Raw genomic sequence first — 17,600 nt, 5'->3', positions numbered from 1 at the left:
AAGCACAAATATCTATCCATACACCCAATGAATGATATTTAAAAAAAAGAGAAAAAATAAAAAAGGGCACTGAACTGTCTGTTAACAGTCCAAACTAATACACAAAACAGTCTCAAATATTTCTAGAATCTCACTGACTGATAAATTGCATGAAATTGCTCTCATTGCTCATTGCTCCTAAAGCTACTGAAAAGCACACAGCTGTTTCACAGATCCCATTTGCTTCTACAAGGTGATTTTTAACATATCCTGGACCAGTCAAATAAGAGCTAAAGCACACAGATAACAGTTAACTTCTACATTCTAAAATTTTATTTCTTATTTTTATGTCTCTCTGTTAAACATGACACTGCAACACTGTTGCAAAATGTGGACTATGTAAAAATCTCTTCGAGAAAGGATGTTCTTTGATATTTGATATTTGTATGCTTTCAAGACTAATCAACAAGAAGGGAGATTTAATCCGTGAAACAGAAAGCAGCTAACAAGCAAGCTCCAAGTGATGCCTATGAGTTAGAAACACAAATTACTTGTTGGTACAATTGCCTTGTTAAGGTACAGAGCTGGACATGCTTCAGCAATCTCAGACCTAGGGGGAGGTTAACAAGGCTTGGGAAGTAGGATGCGTACTGAAAGTGGACACAAGGAATGCAGAATTTATAGACCACCTGGCAGAGCTCCCAAGATAAGGAAGAAACCACATAAACCCAACTCAGCAACTGTGCTGAAATCAGCTCCAACTGCCTAAAAGGTAATTCCAGCAGGAGATTGTGACCACTGGAACAAGAAACCCACTAATTCAAAAAAATGAGAAAGCCTGAGCATGTGGAGTAATCAGCATGGGAAATGAGAGAACCATTAACCAACAGAAGATAGAATACTACTGAATAAGAGAACTATGCAACTTGTAGCCAATGAACACTAATTCCTTAGTTTGCTAAAATGTAAAAATAGTAAAAATTTTTGATTGGTGAGTATTGGCTTGCTGCACATAGGTAACAAATACGGTTTTTGCAGACAATACCCTTCCCACCACCACTCCCTACAGGGGAAAGGGAAAAAACAGTCCTTGATGGCTACCCCAAAAAAATGAATTCAAACTGTCGAAAACAGGGAACTGGGAAGATAGACCATTCCTCAAGCGGCAGGTCACACAAATCTCCTATAAGACAAAGACAGAAAAACAAAACTTCCCTCTGCATACACAGCCTATTCCATCTGAGGGTAGATTTCAAGGAACACTGCTCCATTCAAATATGCAGTAGGAAGCAAAGCCTGACATTTCTGAAGATACTGAAAATCTCTGGAAGAGCAGAACCACAGCTTAACTTCTTGTTTCTTCCCATCACACAAGTGGTCACGTCTCCATAAGAGGTACTCACTGCATGGACACATTCTTTTGCAAGCACTGAATTTTAATGTTTGTCTCTATTTTAAAGTGGCAAACAAGACAGGCTTTCCCAAAAAGTAGATCATTGAAGTATATAGAATCAAATGTAGAAGTTGTATGCATTAAACACAATGGGAATGGGCAATCCCGTTCACTGATGATGCAGACATATATCTGTATCTGCTCATGTGAGACACATGTCCCTGTCCTGCAGGTACCACAGCTGCAAGGCAGGGCCTGAGGCCTTCTCTGTGCTTCTGCACAGCCTATTGCCTCTCACCCAGCTTTTGATGGCCAGGCCTCTTTGGTCTGCAAATCTTTCTTCTTGTACCCAAGTATGTTTTACACATGGCTGACATAAGCATACTGAGATAGGAGTCTTTTGCTGCCATTATGCAGGATGCCTGCAGTGTGGCAGGAGACCATGTGATGAATCACAGAAGCATGAGTCTTGTGCTCCCCTCTGAGACTTGATGTCTGTGTGATTGGAAGAAAAGACTGAGATTCCTTAAAAATAAGGCTGAGATAAGGCATAAAGCATGATATTCATAACCCAGCTGACAAATAAATTCATACATTGAGTCACTCAAAAAAACATATAATGAAAAAACTAAGTACATATTTTCACAATTCCCAGCTGAATGGAAATGGAAAATAATTGCATTAAAATACTATTTAAATAACTAGATAATTACTAAAAGGTTTTGGTTCTTTCCTACTGTACATTCTTACTCCAGATGTAGAAAGAAGGATTGGACATCAAGGTGTAAGGGTACACTTTTTGACCTGTAGTTTCAGTGACAAAACCAGAATTGCATGCCCAAATAGGTGTTTGAAGATGCTATCTGCATTACCCCAGCACTACTCAGGAAGAGGCTAATTCTCTCCTAGGACATCTTTACATGACAAACTGTTAAAAATGCAATTTAAGGAATTGTAACTGAGAATAATTAACACTCAGCATGCAAACAGATAAGTATTGCATTACATTTAGATTAGTTTATCCTGCAAATATAGCATCCTTGAATTGGAAAAGGAACATGAAGTAGCAAAATACAGTCATTCTCAAAATTCTAAAATAATTTTAAAATGAAAGAGAGTTAAGTGGAATCTGTCACAAATAATTATAAAGGTGTTCTACTGAGTTTTTTTCCCAGTTCCCAGTGCTGCAGCAGTAAATCCTCAGGAGGAAAAAAACCCTCAACCACACACCAAAACAAAACAGAACATCCTCCTTCTGAGAAACAATTCCAGTCCCTGCTCTACAAGTGGGCAGAGACAAACTTCGGCTCCCAGGATTCTTTAATGAAATAGTGAAGTGCTGACTAAAATGCAAAAGGATGAATCTCAACAAAGAATGCCCCCACATCTATATAAAATAGCAAGATAATGTACTCATGATGCAGAGACATTTGTAACTTTCTCATCTTTCCTGACTTTTTTGTTCCAGTGTACATTCTCAGTGGTGCCTCATTCATTGATTTTCCCCTTACAAACAGATTTCTTTCTGTTGTTCAGATTTCTGAATCCAGCTTGGATTCCTTTCTCCTTTAGACTCCCTTATCTATTGTTAGAAAATAGCCTTTAAGCCTGCAAAAGTGAATTCATTTCTTTATTAATTCTTAGTCCTGGAAAAGGCTCCAGTAGATGTTTTTAAACTGGTAAAATTATAAGATTAAAATACATAAACCATAACAGGTTACTTAATAGACTGCACAATAACACACAGAATTTGGAAGAGCAAACTAAAATTCCAGTATCTTTAATATTATGAATTCATTACTTAATGGGATAGATTTTAAACTGCACCACTGCAGTACTCCTTAATTGTGTCCTAATTATTTGGCAAGTTCCAATTATATTTTTTTGTACAGATTTCACTTCAAAATTGCCAAACTTATAAAATGAGTCTCTAGAAAAACCTGCATACAATCTAAAAGCAGGAAAAAAGGACTTCCTTTTCCTAAATAATACATGTATAAAAGCAGAGATACAGCAGGAAGATCACTGAGGTTTTTGAACAAGACCTGTTTTTCTACCTCACCTGGAAGACTTCAGAGATCATTCCTCACTTACTGGGAAACTAGCAAGTTTTGTGTCTTTTGTGGGATGGCTCTGCCCTTCTGCAGAACACAAACATCAAGCTCATTTGTCACATGACATAACAGAGAATGAACCACACAACATCACTATGAAACCACCTGAATTATGGGCATGTGTTCTTCAGACACATGGCTATCTGCTGGGTGACATCTACACAAATGGCTCACAAACAACATTAGTTAACCTAGGAAAAAACCTACAGGAAACTAATAAACTTTCAGATAAGTCTGAAACTTAAAATTTGAACCTTGGCTCGACTGAAGGCTGAACAATAGAATTTCAGCAAAATTAATGTTTATCTATTAGAAGGAAAGGACACAAAATTTTATATTAGTGAATGTCCAAAAAGCTTTTTCAATTTCAGTAATTTTGCAACCATGTAATATTTTTTAAGGGATCTGCTTTCAAAATTATGTAAGACATGAAGTAAGAAGAAAGGGGACCTGTTGCTGATTGTTTTCTGGAAACAAGCTGTACCTAGGCATTTATAGATATTAGCTCATACAATTTGCAAACCATGGGCTTTAAAAAAAATGCAAACCCTGATCTGTACTTCTATTTTAATCTTCCCTTCATAAATATATACTTCCCCTACCTAATCTCTAGCACATTGAAGATCAACAGAGCATGTGTCTTGGAAAAAAGAAAAGCTTTTGCAACAACTTATCCCAACAACCCAGACTACATTAATACTGCTGGTTTTATACTGCTGTTCTGAGATGCAACTGACATCAAACCTTATCTTTTACCCAAATCGCCATGAATAAAGAGGGAAACCTTTCAAAGGATTTCTAGTAAAACCTTTTAACTAAGGTAAGTTCAACAGCTCCAGAGAACTGCCTAACAGATTTCAAAGTAAATGTAAACAGGCTACAGTTTATCCAAAGCCTGTAAGATTAAACAACTCCTTTCCATGATTCCTCTCATGTGAAGTGTGCTATTGAAGAACAGCACCAAGCTAGGATTCTGTTCAGATATTTACTCCTACGAAGACAGTTGCAGAGATGAGATGGAGTAACTTCTCACAGCTATGAAGTCTGCAAAGAATGCAAAATTTTCCATTAACTCTTATTTATCGCAGAAAGGACAAAATCTTTTACAATGGGGAATCACAACAGGACACAGAACCTAAAAAGCAACTAATCCTTCATGCTTAAATTTAAAATTAATCCTCCAGGTCTAAGAAGCCTCAGAAAATCAAAGCTCCAAGAATTCAGGGAATGGGGAGGAAGTAAAAGGAAAAACTAACAAAAGATGATAGAAGTACAAATGCATACTTGTGTAAAACCTAGAAAAAGAAATGCCATTTGCAAATATCATAATAATGTAGCACTTTCAAAATAATTTCTTTATGGAGCAGTTAAGTGGGTTTTCTTGCAACATTTATAGGGTTTTGGCTGTTAAGTCTTATACTCAGTAGAGAAAAAGCTCTCAAAAGCAATTTTCTGAATATGATTTCAAAGCCATGCTAAAGAAACGGCTAACAATCAAACCGATTCTGGCAGGGAAATGGAGAACATATTAAGAAGTGAAGGCATAAAAGGCTAACGGCATCTTCAGACACAGGATATCCAGGCTGAATATTTCCCCCGTCTAGAATAAAACAAGAAGTCTGTGCTGAAGGCATCAACGAACTTTTAAAAAAAGTATTTATATTTCTCAGTTGAGGAGTACCTACAATCTTTCTTCAGTATAAGATACACTTAAACAAATACTTTCTTTCATACTAGGATGTATAAATTATGTTTTGATGATTAAAATATATTTTCCTTTAAAAGTAAAAAAACCAAATTTGCCTTTGAAATGAACAGCTGTGATTACTGCACACCATTCAAGTCAAATTAGTTTTTCTTTCAAAGTTACACGTTGTTGCTGAAGTTTTACAAATATCAAACACGGTGATACAAAGGTTGAAACAGCTCCCACTATATCTTATTACAGTGAAGTAGAACCATAGTTTAACTAGAGAAAAAAAGAACATGCTTCAAATTTAAGTAATTTTATGTAAGTGAAGACCAATTCAAAGTAAAATATAAACAATTTGGAATTAAAAAGAATATGGATTTTTTTTTGGCCTTTTTTTATAACATACTGTTATACTGTCTCCTACAGCAAAACCACATAATTTTGTTTTAGGGGCAAGTGCAATACATTTGGCAGTAGGTGAAAAAAAAGCAAACAAAAATCACATGAATCTTCAGAAGTATATAATTCATAATTATTCAGGGTTGCAAGTTTGTGCTGTGCCTTGTACATTTGCCTGAAATAAATGTGTTTAAATAAAACCCCCAAAATCTATTTGGGTGAAATAGTCTTTAAACAATCCTTTTATCACAGGTTTAGTGGAATCACTCAAGGAGTTACAGAACACCTACAGTAAATTATGTAGCTGCTTTGACACGTTTCCCAGGTTAAACTATTTCCAGATTTCAGAAAGTTGTATTGTAGTTACGCAGAATACCTTGCTGAAAGTCTATAAGAGGAACTGCATCTACAATGAATATCTGACTTTCTTCAGTACTAGAAACAGACTCACCCTCTACTTCCTGCCTTTCAAAAATCATTCACTATTTAACATTGCTAGTCTTTATTTAACATAAAAATAATTATAAAAGTATTGAAGATGTCAAACACTTATTTCTTAATGAGATATGAAACTCTGTTATTAAAAAGGTTATATTTTTCCTGCTTCCTAGAAAAGCGCCATGTTCCCACTAACCTTTTAACTAACGGGAACAGATGGGTCTAACTGGATACAGGCGTGATGGGGCATTGTGGTAGAGCAAAAGAACATGTTGATTCTCATACCTCTGGCAGATGGGAACCAGTCAAAATTAATTTTAGGCTAAAAATGTTTTGCTGCTTCTCAGTAAAAAAAGAAAAGAAAAAAACTACTTGGAACAATATGCTATTTAATACATGCCATCAGAGCTCAGACAACAGCAGCTTTCAAAAAGTTGGTACCATATATTAAAATCAATTACATAGACTTACTGTATACCATTTTTAAGTTTGTGAATAAATTAGAAATTCCTGAAAACAGTAGCTTATAATGGAAGTGCTGACACAACCTTAACTACAGCAGTGAATGTGCTGCTATTATGAAGTTGTTATGGCAACTAGAAAGATCAAATTGAGAGAGAAAGGAAGAATATGCATAAGCAAAACTTAAAAATCTTTTGACACCACCCCCCACAAACTCTTTCAAAATTTGTGGCCACAGTGTTATTGCTCCTTACCTTTATAAAAAAAAAAAAACCACAACAAAACAAACCAACAACAAACAAAAAAACCCCACACACCAACCAAACAAAAAAACCCCCAAAACTAAACCGAAAAAAACTCCACCAAAAAACAAAACCACTAACCCCCAAAAAACTGCAAAACTTGCCTTTAGCACAGGTGAGGGGTAGGGTTGCCAAAATAATGTAAAATCTAAAACATATCCAAAGTCATAATCTATTTTGTTCATGAACAGTCTAAAAATTAGTCAATTGAAAGATATCTGGCCAGCATTTGGTGAGCACATATTCATCAGAGATCACAAGTTAGCTAACAACAATTATGCAAAACTGTTCAGTCTTCAAAACAGTTCTATAATTTGTTACCAATCTGAATATTTTAGTAACATCAACCTGCTGTAATTTGGCTGAATCAAATAGACAGCACATTCACAAATACTGATCTATTAATTAAAATGTGATTAAAAATCTAACTTAAGCTCATACATTTGTGAAACAATCATTACTTACCCTTCCTAATACTGTATTAAACAAAAGCAGAAATCTTTGGCTGTTTCTGATATTGAAATAATGGGGGAAACACATACAAGGCAGTCAACTTTTAATACACAAAAATGCTCAAAGTATCATTTCTAAAACAAATTCATCAGAATCTGTGTGAACACACTGTTACGTTTCTCAAAAAAAAGAAATTAACTGTTTAATTGCAAGTGTCATTCTTGCAAAATTTCACTGAATAAAATTTTCAACAAAATGTTAGTAGCAACCAACAGCATTAGAAATAATGTTAAATTATCATTATTCGGAGTAGTGGTATACATTTTTATTACAGGACCCAAATTCATCTACCAGCAACACTTTGATAAGAAAAGTAGAAAACAAACTATTTGTCTGACTTTTCAAAGAATTTCATATTAAAGCCAATTTGTCTCAAGTCTAGCTTTACCGCCATAACTAAAATCTAGGAAACACAAAAGCCCTCAGATGTCTGACATGATAAGAGTTGTGCTAAGTACTCTTACTCACTCATTTCCTAGGTAACAAAAATGTCTTTTCTTCTAAGCAATCTCATTCCATTTCTCTTTTGAGCCTGTTGATCTATACCATTTTCCAGACTACAGGAAATACCCATTTAATGAGAACAGAATCAATTTTAAGAAATGTCTAAGTATCAACTTTCACTGAGAGCTAGCAGATAATGCTGTTAAATTCAAAATAATTTTAAGATTCAGGTTGGCATGTTCTTAAGTCAAAAATGATTAAGTGCTAATTATCCAACTGATTTCAAAATTTTAAAACTTTGAAGACTCTTTATTTTCAGACACAACATTCTATAATAAACACCGAAAAATACAGTTTTGCAGATGAATTTCATTTAGCTGGAACATAATCAAGTATTCCATTGACAAAAGAGAATTATTTAATCTGCAATAATCAATAATTATTGATAAGAGATCATAAAATACACAAAACACCCACCCCCACCCTCAAAAAAAAAAGGATAAAATAAGGTAAAAGAGTATTTGGTTCATAAAAGCAAGAAATACTTCTAGGCAACAAAAGCAGAAATAATGATGACATTTTCTTCAGAACATTAGTTCTTCAGCAGTTTAAAAATTCTGATAAATACACTGCTTTTCTTTGAAAAGCAACTACTAGTTATCAACTTGCTTGAAACATGTAATCTAACAGCTCTCTAAAAGCTGAGTGACAATATTCAGAAAAAAGGCAAAAATAGGATTTTTATGTGTATAGCTGTTTGTTAGGTAAATGGTAAATATTTGATAAAATTCTCAAAAAAGGAAAATGCGTGGAAGTGTTCTCTAACACTGTGTCTTTTTTTAAGGTTTTTTCAAATTCCTTTGCAATGCTAATGTTAGTGATAATCACGCATTTTATAACTTGTAGAAATGGTTCATTGAGATACAGCTTTACTGATCACTCAGTCTTTTTAGAAAAATGTTTTTTCCAATATATTTGACAAATTACTTTCATACAGTGGGGGTAATATTTGGCCTTTAGGACTTGAAGAATCCATAATTATTAATTGTGCGTGGACTAACACAGACAATACATGGCTTATTGCTATTTGCAAAGCTATTAGCTTTGATACTGTAAATATTAAATATCACTGTGAGACTGCAATGTAATTTCAGTGAGCTTTCAAATCAAACGCTCACACACTTAAAATGCAAAATGTTTTTAAGAAAGCATTCTGCACACTTCTTATGCAACTTTTAAAAAGCACTTTTCTTAAAGCAGGTAAGTACATTATTCACCCTAGATCAAATTTTCAGCTGCAGAGTTTCAACCCACGGTTAACTAAAGCTACATAGTAGCTTTTGTGCATAAGACTGTTCAAAAGAGTAGGAACTGAAACATAAGTCTGTCCAAGTATGGGACTTCTACCTCACTACAAAGTTAACTTTTCTGCTGTCACAAAGTTATGCAGAAGACAACATGCTAGTGATCCAAATGAAACAAAGTAGAGGGATGTAGCCAGTCCTCTGATTCCTTACTGCTGGCTCAGAGGTGTGAGAACTTCATGTCAACTGATGTAATTTATGGCTATGGTATCTCTCATCAGGCCACCCTGTGAGTCCAAGAAAACCAAACTCTGCAAGGAAATAGTCCCCTTGTGCAGCACTGACTGTCACACAGCAGATATCCAGTCACAAGATGGGCTATAAGCCTCTTTGGAGTGCTCAGTGGTGCATGCCTGGAGCTTCTGCTACTTCAGTCATACCAGCAACATCCTCCACCACAGAGGTCAGATATCCACTTTAGTCATGCGGCTTATACAGAACTTATTCCTGCTGCAGATTGACCAAACAAAAAAGATTTTCAGAACACCATGCTAAAAAAACAATCCTTTGTGTTGTATTCAAGGGTAAAAATTTTAACCACCTTCATCTTCAGTGTTTAAATTCTTATCACCAATCATGTCTTATCCCAGACTAAAGTTGCACATCAAGATGTTAGAATTATTGTCATCCCCTAAATTTTATCACACTGCTTTATCTGAGTTATCCTCATCTCCAGGTTTGTGACAGCAGATTATTTTTGATACCAACACACAGTTACCAATGCTCAGTTTACCTTGTCTTGAAGAGGGGGAAAAAGTGGGAGATATATATAAATATAAATAAAACTATAAATAAATAAAACTATAAATAAATAAATAAATTATATATATATATATATATATATATATATATATATATTATTTTTTGCTTCAGGACTTCTTCAGGGGGTGACCACAGTGTAGATATTTGAGTCCTCTGTTTTGGGATTTGCAAAGGGGGAAGTAGACCAGGCTAGTGTTTGCCTCCCAAAAGATTATCTCAGAATACAAAGGTTGTGCCTTGTCAGATTCCGATTACTTGGAAGGTTTTCATATCAACAATTTCATGAAATATGCAATTAAATTTAGGATACTTTCAGTCCAGCTTGGGCACCAACTCCAGGCATAGATTGTATATGTGAAGACTGAAATCATGAGAGAGAAAGTGTTAATATTATTTCAGAAAGTATGCCTCATTCCAGTACTTTCAGCATGGACTTTATATCATGTACCCATTGTATCCTTGGCAACTCGACTTGTTATCTAAAGAGACAAAATTGACAACTTAGATTTAAAGGTACAGCCATCATATACTTCTAGGCTTGGATTTGGTCTGGAGCTAGATGGAATGCAAGGCTAGAGACCAAAAATACTCCAGAAGTTATTTGATGTGATATAACGGCATAATAGTGCTCATGATTTTTGACTGGATAAACTAGAAAAAGCTTTATCCAGATGCTTTCCATCACTTCATAACAAGAAAGATGAACGTAAGTTTTCCTCTTCAATGATGACAGAGGTTCCTCATAGAGCAAACAAGTACAAACCAGCAGAAGTAGCCCATCATCCATCACTAGTACTAGTAGTAGCTTTCCCACCACCTCTTTTGTGGGGGTTATATTTCACCCTGATTTTAAAGTAGTCATCATCATATCTCTTCTTCACCTTCAAGGTACAGAAGGCAAAAAAAGAAATAAATTCATTGTAAACATTTTCTTGTCAATCAAATTTTTTAAAAGTTACAATAAAGAAGATTCTGAGAGGAAAAAACCCCTTCTATTTTACAGAAAAGTTTGAAACATGGCATTATTTTCCCCACAGTCATCATACGTTGCCCTTAACAACATTGATATTGCAAATGATGATTTTATCCATCATATTTTATATTTATGAAGGCTTATGATACTGAAGTGAGTTCTTCAAAATATATTATTTTTTCTATATTAACCTCAAGAGAGCAGTTCCTCATCATTAAATCAGACAATTTAAATTTCTAAATCAATTAGAAATGGATTTGAGTGTCTATGACACAAAGCATGTGATGAGTTTGAACATCATCTTCATACAGAGACTCCTTTGAAAAGCATTTTTTTTAAACATTAACATTTCCTTTTGCAGGAAGAAAAAAAAGAAATGTGTGGGTTTAATCTATAAATTAAGTTATAAATGAAAACCTACAAGACAACAGCCAGCCTCCCCAAATGTAAGGCTACATGAAGCAAAACACAAACCATGATTTTTAAAGCAGATCCGTTAGAACATCTTTTTTATAAAAAGCTAGCTTTGACTAGACCTTAACCTGACTGGAGTTTTTAACCCTATGAATGACATCCACACTGTCAAAACAGCTCTGGTCTGTTTTACCTGATCATATCCCAAAACAGCAGGTTTTTTCCTGGTTTGTTTCTTAATGACAAGCTGTTAAAACACAGAGAACCTATCAAACCTAGTATTATCATCTGCTGCTTTTTTCTTCTACTACACACTGCCGTCCATCAGAAGAAATAATTAATAGTTCTATTATGTATGAAAGCATCATCCTGTCAGTTCAGCGACTGGTTTGAATAGCTCATATCTGCCACTCATTGATGCCATGCGTGCTCACTGTCCTGAGAGATGACAAAACACTACACCCTTTAGGATTTTTTTCCCCTCTCTCTAAAGCAGCATTTCACATCTGTGTCTGACAGAAGCATGAGGAGCTGGGAGAGGCAGACCTTCATCATCCTTCACAGAATACTGTTGCATGGATTAAAAGTTAAGACCTGATGTCTACTGATCCTGTATATTTCCTACAAAAATCTAAAATGTAGAGGCTACCAAAATGTGTAGGGAAATAACTTTTTAATGTTGGAATAGCACCAGAAAACAGATGGAATTTACTGGATATCATTTAAATGATTTTTAAATGAGTGCTGAATACTTGAGTTAACTGGGGTCAGTGCATTTGCCTTTTTAAATTTTTTTTTTTGGTGGGGAGGGAAAGATGCAAAGTTCACAGGTCCTTTCTGTTACCTGATCAGGGCAGAATTAATAAAAATCCTGAATGTGGAAGAACTCAGATACTGAAGATACCTGGAAATAAACTAGAAACAACCAATACCACAAGAGCAAAGCAGCAGTGAACAAGAAGATGCTGTGGAAAAGAAATCACAAGACGAGAGTGCACAATGCATTTCAAATAGAAAAAAGCTTCCTATCTGCTGAGTGAGTCTCAGTATATTCTGACAGAGCACAGACAAAGCTTCAATCAAGTATCTCCTAGGTAAGTTTCTATTTCATATACTGCTTTGATTGATTATCACATCAACATATACTTAATGGATTAAAAATAACTCAATTAATTTAACATTCTTTATACTAACACTAAATTCAATGGCAGATATTAGATGTTCTTAGATTTCCTATACTGTAAAAATACTATCTCTCTTTTGATATTAAGGTTATTCAAAAGAAAAACTCTTAAATGTACTCTTGACTTATACCAGGGTGAAATATTTCCTAAGATTTAAATCCTTCCAAATATTTTAATACATATTTTCATGCATGGCTGTTTAAGAAAGAATTTTTTAAAAGCTATGCTTCTGTTAATAGTACCACAAAACATTTACTGCACTTCATTATCTATTTAATCTGGCAAAGCAAACAATATTTTGCACCACAGCAGCAAATGTAAGAGGATATCTTTTATTACAGAATAATAAATCTCTCTTTATATAAAACAATATTAAATAAAGCTAGAAGTGTTGATCAGTTATTTATGAAAGGTAAACTACAGCACAATAAGGAAACAGCACCATGTTAATGCACCCCAAGGTACCGTGTCAAAGTGTCAGTAAGAAGACTGGACATCTGTCCCTCAGATAAAATACAAGAAAGAAGGTGCAGCTCATCTCATTTTTTTCACTCCTTTACAGCATTTACATGAGTCACAAAGACATGAATTCTACATGAAAATAGCATGCAAAACATTTCAGAATGAGATTCTACCATCTATAAGGGCTTGAAAAATAAACATTATACATACCTTTTAATCAAAAAATTACACTTAGAAGTCATAGAGAAAGATATATTTGCTCAGATACAAAAACCTCCCACAATCCTTGAAATTAAAAAAGCATTAAGAATTTTGTATCATTTAACATACCATTTATATTATCACACTGGTCAATTTTGTGATCAATAGCAGCTTTGAAAAACTACATTTTTGCTGCTGCTGTTTTTTACTGTTTTCACACATTTTTTTCTATTTATTAAGATGCAATATTTCCTCATCTAGCATTGTTTTAAGTGTCTCCTCTACTTCTTTCTGTATCACTTCCCTTGTCTTTATTTTGCATATCTGATTACATGATATTCTTATTTAACATAACCTTCAGTTCTTTCTGGTTTTTTCATGTTTTGCTAACTTACTAAATACCTCTCTTGCCAAAGGCAGACTAATTTGCCATTCGCAAATACACATTATGAACCCTTCACTTGTGCACAAAGCATTTAAGAAATCTAGCAAGTGCTAGAAAACTGAACTTACTTGCCAAAGACTGGTAGAATAGTATGAGACTAAAAAACTGAAGTTGATATGAGACAAGACTCATTGTTGTATAAGGAGTCAGCAACACACTCCAAAAATAATGGCAGGATACGTGAAAAAACTTCTGTAATAAATGGGCTGTCTAATGCATAGTACTGTGGCATAGTTTATATGTCTGAAACTTGTTCTACTAGTCACACTTTTCACTGCCATGGCAGGGGGGAAAACCCAGTTCTCTAAACACACTTAAGTCTTCTGCTTAATACAGGCAAAGACATTTCTATAATTCTAACCATTTCCCTATTTGCTGTATTTAATGAGAACTTGATGGAATTTTTGCTAATGTACCCATAACTCAGCCATTTTGTTGTTGACAGGTTCCAGCACTCTATATTTCCCGAGTGTCTGTCCTTTTCTCTCTCAATCATTTCTTCCCATGTCTCACTTCACATATCACCCTGATCCTGCCTCCTCACAGCTCCTATACAACATGCACTTTGTCTCACATCCAACACACCAGGAAAAAAAATCATAAGTGAGGAAGTAGGTTTCCTACAATATAAGCTAAAATAGTATGGCTGTAAGTTTCAATAGAACCTGTTCATGATTTCTATAACTTGAACCATCAAAGCCTACTACAAACCAATAATACCTGCAACAAGCAGCAAATGCAATGCAGCTTTTGTCAGCTGATTTCAGAAGACAGCTTTGTATCTGCTGGATATGGTTCAGAGTTGGATATTAAAAAAGAGAGAAAAATAAGAATTGGAATTCAACCTTTGTTTCTCCAAGTACTTTTCTCACACTAGAAGTTTTGTTAACTTGAATGTTTTCTGAGTTTTCTGCCTTCTCTTTTGCAAAAGATACTGCTTATCATGGCTTAAAAACAAAACAAACAACCTTCACCCCCCCAAAAAACCAACACTCCAAACTCTAACTCTAACCAATACCCTCATTTAAGAAAAATCAGGTGATTATTCAAAGATCTCAAAAGGCTTACTCAAAATCTTGTGTTTTAGAAACTTCTGAACTGAGAACTGCAGTTAAGGATTTTTAAGCTCAGTTGAAAATGAGAGGGCTAAGAACAAGTGGAAAGCTCACTTTTAGGAAGAAGAACTGGATACAACTAATATTTTTTCCAATATGTAATATTTTTAAAGGGTGGATATTTTTCAGATGTATTCATTAATAATATTAAGTCATCAAGATAAATGCTAATTTCATTTTAAGAGCATTATTTCTTTCACTTATCCTCAAAGAATTCAGATGTATTAACTAAATGAACAGTTTATTATTAGTTTCAAAAACTGAACCTTCCATGCAACCAGAAATAAATATCAAAGAAGCACAGAATATGCTGAGTTGGAAGGAACCCACAAGGATCACTGAGTCCAACTACTTGCCCTGTACAGGACCATCCCCAAGAATCACACCAGGTGCCCAAGAGTCACAAAATATTTTCTAAAATGTGTAATTATGTAAAATCTTTTCACCTGAAAGAAGTTAATATTTATTTTTCCACCTTTATCATAATCAGCTGTTTAAGGATCACTTAGCATCTGACAAGGATATCTTTTCATTTCCACTCTGTATTGAGACGTTTGTATACGTGAAATGAATAGACCACATCACAAAATAACAACAAAGAGAGCACATCTGCTCAGCAAAACAGCACATGTGGTCCATACATATGGGACCACCTTCCCAACTAATTCAGGAAGTAACCAATATTAAAGTGGTAAGATACAGTTTAATAAGTCTGTTAAAAATTATGAGAATTAGACACAAACCAGAAGTGCCAACTGCCCATTCTGGGCAGTTACCAGCTAAAAGAAATCCACAAATAGGAGCACAGACTTGGAGGTAAATACGTTGCTGAGCTGTTGGCCTATCTTCTGCATTCACTTTCATGTCTATCAAGACTACTATGCCACAGGTAAAACATAAGATACTTTTACACTTCCATTCTTTTATTAAAAGAACTTATATAAGCTAATAGAAAGTAAGGAGCAAAATCCAAAAGTTACGCTCCTATAGTTAAATCACCGATGCAGTAAACCTATTTCACCTTGAGTTACAAATGAACACAAAATTCACCACGGCCATTTACATCTCTCTCAAGCCCTTCATTAAATAATCCCTTGCCTCCAAAAATTACTGTAATGAGAAAAAGGGCACTAAAACACTTCAAACCATTTGCACTATAAATACATGATGGTAATATTATGCGGTACTTCCAACCAGGTGGAAAGAGCTATCTTTCAAAAAGCTAAACTGACTGATATTGGTTATATTAATATATATTTTTTCATATGTATTCACACATATTATTTTCATGTATATTCATATATAGAGAGTTCGTTCGGGGGTTTTTTGTTGTTGTTGTTTTGGTGTTTGTTTGTTTTAATAAGAGCAGAGGCAGTTCACATAAAACCAATTTATGGCTACAGGCACAGGGCAGACATTCAGGCCTCTATCAGTAAAAACTCTGACTTAAAACAGAAGCACAAAGGCTTACATAAATTTATGGCAGATATAAACTGCTTTGGGAAGGGTCTAAAATGGCAAAGCAGCATCTGCATAGAAGGAAGCTCTGTTACAGCAGATGCAACTATGTGTTCCTGGCAACCCAAAACCTGCAGCCCAACAGCTTCGACACACATCTGCTCAGCTCATTCCTCTCTTTGTTTATGATACCTGGTCCTTGACCAACTTTTACGTCCTGCAAGGGAGGCCTCCACACTTTAAATCTCAATTAACCAAATCCCGTATCAGCTTTTTCCATTTTTTTCGCCAGACCTGATATCATTCATGGATCTACAGTTATCTAAATAGCTCTATTTGACAGCATTTTTTTACTTCTAGAAAGACAGTCCCTAGCATTCTTCAATATTCCTGAAACCATGAGACATTAAAAATACCCATTTGTATAGTCTGCCTCAATGAGCAGTATTGATGCTTTACAAGGAATTCAACTTGCTATTCCTCTGCTATATACTTATATATCAACCAGTAGTGAAGCCAGGAAGCGTGTAAAAAAATCTTAAAATTACAGAAAAGCGAATTCTTTACAGGACCTCAATACCTTCCAAAAATTTTGAACTGACACCATCTCAAACTTTAAATATTAATTTAGTGATTCTGCAGCTTACAAACAAGGAAGAAAGAAGCACATCACTTGGGAAAGGTCACACCATATCCACCAGAAGCTCCATACAGCCCCAAACTCTGCCCATCAATAACCAAGAGCATGAGTCTAAGGACGACTGAAAACAGGGTACACACACAAGGATATTTCCTTTGAATTATTGTGCCTGCCTCTAGTTATTTGCAGTTAAGGGATTTTTTGAGAATGAGATAATGTCTTATTTATAAGATAACCCTCAAAGTATTCTTCCAATTGTTTTTGAACCTGCAAAAAATTTCAGTTTCCATGAGATCTTGTGACATATTTCCATATTTAATTATGAGTTACATCAAAAAATATCTTTGCTTTGAATTTGCTGCCAGATAGTTTCATGCAATACTCCCTACTTCTTCCACTAGGAGAGACAATAATAATTTCTTATTTATCGCAATAATCCTTCCATTATTTCACAGAGGGCTACGGCATACTGTTCTCATCTGTCTTTTCAGTTGAAGACTGTCACTATAGAACACGAAAAGAATGACATGCATGCAGTCAGGTCGTCAGGGCGAAAAGAGGGAAGTTTATTTTCCAACTTCAGCTTATATAGATTTTGGACAATGACCAGGGATGGGACAATGAGGTTGCCACCTCTCCAACCACACTGGTCAAACTAGAAGTCCATCAATTGTCCCTCCTCAAGGGAGGAATGCAAACATCACTTTGTTTACATGAAAATCTGTAAGAAACTCCACTATAAAAATGTAAACATCAGAAGGCTGAAAAAGATCAGGGAGACAGAAGACCTCTATTTTACTCTACTCATACCATCCTTAGCCATGCCTTATATGTACACTCTTCCA

At 34.9% G+C, this 17,600-nt stretch overlaps 2 protein-coding genes across 2 annotated transcripts in view; one reads left to right on the top strand and one right to left on the bottom strand.

Annotated features, from left to right (window-relative positions):
- The window catches only part of AVEN (apoptosis and caspase activation inhibitor), an 85,672-nt gene that overhangs the window by 37,648 nt on the left and 30,424 nt on the right, over window positions 1–17,600 (bottom strand). The window lies entirely within an intron of this gene.
- CHRM5 (cholinergic receptor muscarinic 5) overlaps window positions 12,319–17,600 on the top strand; it is a 42,716-nt gene continuing 37,434 nt past the window's right edge. The window contains exon 1 of the mRNA XM_066188307.1: window positions 12,319–12,344. The gene's annotated coding sequence lies outside the window, so the exon portion shown is untranslated. The remainder of the gene's footprint in view (window positions 12,345–17,600) is intronic.

The sequence above is a fragment of the Chamaea fasciata genome, unplaced genomic scaffold, assembly GCF_029207755.1.
Source record: "Chamaea fasciata isolate MVZ Bird 193981 ecotype frontalis unplaced genomic scaffold, bChaFas1.0.hap1 SCAF_7, whole genome shotgun sequence".
Classification (NCBI taxonomy): Eukaryota; Metazoa; Chordata; class Aves; order Passeriformes; family Sylviidae; genus Chamaea; species Chamaea fasciata.
Note: the sequence above shows the minus strand (reverse complement) of the source record. Positions and strands in the feature narration are given on the sequence as shown.